Source organism: Phalaenopsis equestris, unplaced genomic scaffold (assembly GCF_001263595.1).
Source record: "Phalaenopsis equestris unplaced genomic scaffold, ASM126359v1 Scaffold000895, whole genome shotgun sequence".
NCBI lineage: Eukaryota > Viridiplantae > Streptophyta > Magnoliopsida > Asparagales > Orchidaceae > Phalaenopsis > Phalaenopsis equestris.
In genome coordinates this window covers 450,299-455,635 of record NW_018165334.1, presented here as the reverse complement: position 1 = coordinate 455,635, position 5,337 = coordinate 450,299, and positions in this window count along the sequence as shown.

The following is a 5,337-nucleotide window of genomic DNA, read 5'->3' as shown; positions in this document are numbered from 1 at the left end:
GTGCACTGAGTGGGAGTCCTAAAAGTCATCCGGTAGGCCCACAAGGCTTCTAACAGTTTGTTATGCCAATCCCTTTTATTTTCTTCCAGTGTTTTCTTCAAAATCCGTACCAGTGTCTTGTTGAAAGCTTCAGCTAGAACATTTGCTCTGGGATAGTAAATTGTAGAGTATCTCCAATCTATCCCATGTCTTCTAACAAAATTGTTGATCTTTGTACTTTTAAAAGCCGTCCCATTGTCAGATATTATTCTTCGCGGTACTCCAAAATGGTAGACAATTTGACTTTTGAAAAATTGAAGGACGTGCTGTGTCGTAACCTCACTTAACGGTACTTCCTCTGCCCATTTGGAGAAGTAATCTATAGCGGCAAGTATGAACCTGTGTCCTTTAGAAGATGGAGAGTTTATCGGACCTATTATGTTCGTGCTCCAACACTCGAATGACCACGAGGCAACAGTTAGGTGTAGCACATTCGGAGGCTGGTGTAAGACCACCCCATGTACTTGGCATTGGTGACATTTTCTGGGTTGTATCCATGAAATCAGACATCATTGCTGGCCAATAATACCCGAGTCTTTTGATGTTCATTTTTAATTTTTGTCCCGATTGGTGAGCGCCACACAATGCGGCATGTACCTCTTTAACCATATTTTGTGTCTCGGCTCTGCTTAAACACCGTAGCCACATTTGTTCGAATGATCTTCTGTAGAGAACATTTCCCACCAGAGCGTAAGACATGACCCTTCTTGTGATGTGGTGTGCCTGTGATGTGGTGACTTGTCTTCTGGTAGCTTTCCAGTATGCAAATATTCTATTAATGGCTTGCACCAATATTTGTTGATGTCTATAACTGTATTTATCGTTTCTTCTTTTTCAAGTTTGTGAAGAGTTTCGAAGTCACTTCGAGACAAGACTTGTCTTCCTTGCATTGTGACTTCGATGGAATCCTCCGAGGGACGCGCCATTTCCTTAGCGAGTTTTGCTAGACCGTCGGCATGAGCATTATCTCCCCGAGGAATCTGATAGAAAGTCACCTCAGGAACCTGCTCCAGGAGCTTCATCGAGTATTGATCGTATTCTATTAACCTTAGTTTTATAATTTTGTATTGTCCGGCGACTTGCTAGATGACAAGTTGAGAGTCACCATAAATGGCAACGTTTGTTATATCCATTGAAATTGCCAATTCCAATCCGGTGATTAAAGCTTCATATTCTGTTTCATTATTGGTGCACGGCTCTGTCAGGTGGTATGAGAACCTCAACATACCCTTATCTGGCGTAATAAAGATCAAACTAATCCTTGCCTTGCCTGGTATAACTGTGTCAGATCCCTTGTCTTTCCTGGCTGATGAACCGCCATCGAAGTACATTTCCCAGCGCTGCGCACTAGAAAATTCCATCTATAGTATCTGCTCGTCTGGTAACTCATCGTTGAGAGAGGACCCAGCTGGTAGTGGGGCAGTGGGTGTGCATCGAGAAAATCTGCTAAAATCTGTTCCTTCATAGCACGGAGGGGCACAAAAGTTATTTCAAATTGCAATAAAATCATTGACCATCTCGCTAAACGTCCGGAGAGTGTTGGTCGGGTCATCAGATATTGCAATGGATTAACTTTCGAAATTAGGGTAATCTTATGAGAAAGCATGTAATGTCTAAGCTTTTGAGCGGAAAAAAATAATGTAACACAATGCTTCTCAATAGGTGGATACCTTACCTCCGTCGGTATTAGACGACGACTCAAGTAGTAGAGAGCATTTTCTTTTCCCTCTTCATTGATTTGGGCTAACAGGGCTCCAAGAGAGTCATCCAAAGCCGCGCTATAAAGTATCAGCGGTTTCCCTGGGATAGTGGCTGCCAAAACAGGAGGTGTCATTAAATATTGTTTAACGTCCTTAAAGGCCCGTTGTCATTTCTCTTACCAAATAAATTTGGCGTCCTTTTTTATTATTGCCGAGAAAGGCTGACACCTACCTGAGAGATTAGAAATAATGCGTCTCAGATATGCCAACTTCCCCTGGAAGGAACGTGGCTGTTTCAAGGTTTTAGGGGGAGGCATTTCAAAGATAGTTTTAATCTTATCCGGGTCAATCTCGATTCCCCGATGACGGACAATGAATCCTAGAAATTTCCCGGAGGTCACGCCAAAGGCACACTTTATGGGATTCATTTTAAGGTCATATCATCGTAACTATTCAAACACGATCCTGAAATCATACAAATGGTTTATTTTTCATTTACTTTTGATGACCAGATCATCCACGTAGCATTCTACTTGATTGTGAATGAGGTCGTCAAAAATCTTCGTCATTGCATGCTGTTATGTTGCTCCGACGTTCTTTAGGCCGAACGGCATCACTGTGTAGTAGAAAATTCCTATCGGCGTTCTGAAAACTATAAGCGCTACATCCTTGAGGGCCATCTTAATTTTGTTATACCCTGACGATCCATCCATGAAGGAGAAAATTTCATGTGTCGAAGCGATGTCCACCATCATTTCTGGTATAGGTAGTAGAAACTCTTCTTTTGGACATGCCTTGTTCAAATCTCTGAAGTCGACACAAACGCGGATCTGTCCATTTTTCTTTTTAACTGGTACAATATTGGCTAACCACGTAGGATACTGCTCCTCTTTAACAAAGTTGGCATTTGTAAACTTCTTTACCTCGGTGATGACTTATTGTTCGATCTCTAGGCGCATTCTCCTTGGAGCTTGTTTTACTAGGGTTACATTCTTTTCCACCCCAAGTTTACGGACTGCAACCTCTGCTGACAGCCCTGACATTTCATCATAGCTCCATGTAAAGCAATCTTTGAATTCTGTTAATAGTTTGACCAATTCTACAGATTCTTCTTCATCAAGTAGAGAACTTATAAACGTAGGTCGGGGTCGTTCTTCAGTCCCGAGGTTAATCTCTTTCAATTTATCGATAGTGGATTTAATTTCTTCCCCAAATTTTGGCGAAGCATATTCTTTTGGTTGATCAACAGAGTTGTCGTCCACATCAAGGTAATCCTCTTCTAACTCCTTAGTAACAACCATACAAAATTTAGAATCATCGATTGGTCCAACTGTACTAAATCTGAGACCTTCTTTTGAATTGGGAGCTCGACTTTTAGTATTCCACAATTTTTTAAAAAGTTGAATTTTATCTTTTGGCATTTTTTTTGGTAAATGTCCCTATTCAATTAACTTTTGAACACAAGGCGAGAAGTAACCAAAAGGCAATTCCATTAATTCATTAGAATCAACATTCAAATTTACATGTTTTTCAAGCTCAGTAGCGGTAGAAGCGCGGTAAAATTTGATCGGCTTTGAACCAACACTACGGACTTCCTTGACCTCTAAACTCTCGTCTTTTTGAGGGAGAATCAGAGTGAGGGTCATAGTATCCACATAGTGGTTTATCCGATCATACATTGTTTCATATTCATTCTTCTCTATATCTTCTAGGGATATCTCGTACTGAGGCTTCTTCTGCTTTGTGATCATTACCTCATCTTCAGAATTATCTTCATCACCAATGTTGATAGTTGGCCTAGTCTGTTCAAAAATTAAATTGATCTTTCCTCGTCCGCATCCCCAGCCTCAACCTTGGGTGCGTGAACTAGAAGAACCTCCACCAACTCGTCGTAGAGGAGTAGTAGAAAGTTGTTGAAGCAGAGTTGTATGGCCTCCTTTTTGTGATTCTTCTGAACCTTCATCTTTGTTTGTCAAAATCTTGGACAAGAAGACAGTCTTCTTTGGAGGCGCGTAGTAAGCAACATCTTCATGGATACCAACTTCATGCACTGAAAATGGTTGTAGATCTCCCTTGATGCAATTTTCTTGACCATTTTTACGGTATTTACTGGTGTAAGGATGATGGAACGTGTAAGGATGATGGAACCATATTATGCTCATGAATCAATGGTCGTCCCAATAGAGCTTTAAAAGAGGTCTCTGCATCGATGATATGAAATTTAACAGTTGTCACGAGTTCTCCGACCTTTATAAGTAATGAAATTGATCCAAGGGCTCTTTCTCCCTTTTGACTGAATCCTCTTAACATCATCTTATCGGGGATGAGCTCTTGAACGTCTAAGTCCAAATATGCTAACGTCCATAGACTCATCAAGTTAAGAGATGCTCCAGGATCCACTAAAACTCTGGATAACACAAATTTTCCAATGTTGACGGAGATGTAGAGCGTACGGTTGTGGTCGGTGGTACCATGCAGCAAGTCTTCATCTGTGAAGGTTACCCCTAACTGTTCTTCTAACGAGCAAACTTCATCTGAGGATGTGCTAGCCAACTTAGCTAGGCAAATTTTTGGATCTAGCAAAGCTGTAACTAGAGATTCTCTCATCTCCTTTGACAGGATCAGAGCATCGTAGATGCTTAGTCGGGTGGGCAACTTCCTAAGATGAGCTAGCACGTTGTAGTCTACTTTGTAGGGTCCACCAATTTTGTCTTGATTATGTGGTTCTTCCACTGACGGAGGTGGGGGTACCTCTTCTCGAGTCAGTATCTGTTTTCCTTTATCTGTTGGAGCTGTTCTTGGTGATAACACTTTCCCGCTCCTCAAGTTGACTTCTGTGATCTCTTCTTCTTCAGATATCATTGTTGAATCTTCAGATGTCTTTTGCTCTTCATCAGAGAGATCTAATTTGATGGCAAACGGTGAACCATGACGTTCGAGAGTTGGTCCTTCGTTGTCGGTGCTGTCATAAGCGGTATCATTGAGTTCTTCTTTGGCCTTGACAACGAGTTCATCGGACTCAAGTATGATTTGAGGATCATTTTGAAGATCGAGATTGCAACTAGCTTGGTCATAATCAATCACGTTATTACCAGAAATAGTCAAAACGTAGCCAAAATCACAACCATTATATTCATAAAACCTGGTAGGACAAAAACATAATCATACAAAGTCAAGGGTTCGAGGATTTTCTTCCCAAATCTGAGACAACCAATCTAGTAGAGGCAACCCCTATCCTACCCTGCATGTTATCTATCTTCATGACTTCATTCTTTTCGCTTTTCTTTTTCTTCCTCTTTGTCCTTGACGATGACGGATTTTCTGGCAAAATCTTCATCTCGGGCTCAGTGTGCTGCAGACTTTGAATGGAGGCTTGTTTTGATGCACTCTGTAGCTTGTTTAGTATCTTCTTGGATGATCTGCTCCATACCTCATTCCGTCCATCTTCGGTATTTGTAGAAGCTTGTTTCGGTGAATCCTGTATTTGATTGACGACCCTCTTGAGTTCATCCCAAGTTATACTCCATCTATCAGCTCCAACATATGGATCAATCGGGGAGATCAACTCAGCTGAAATCATGTTTATGGAACCTTTTTC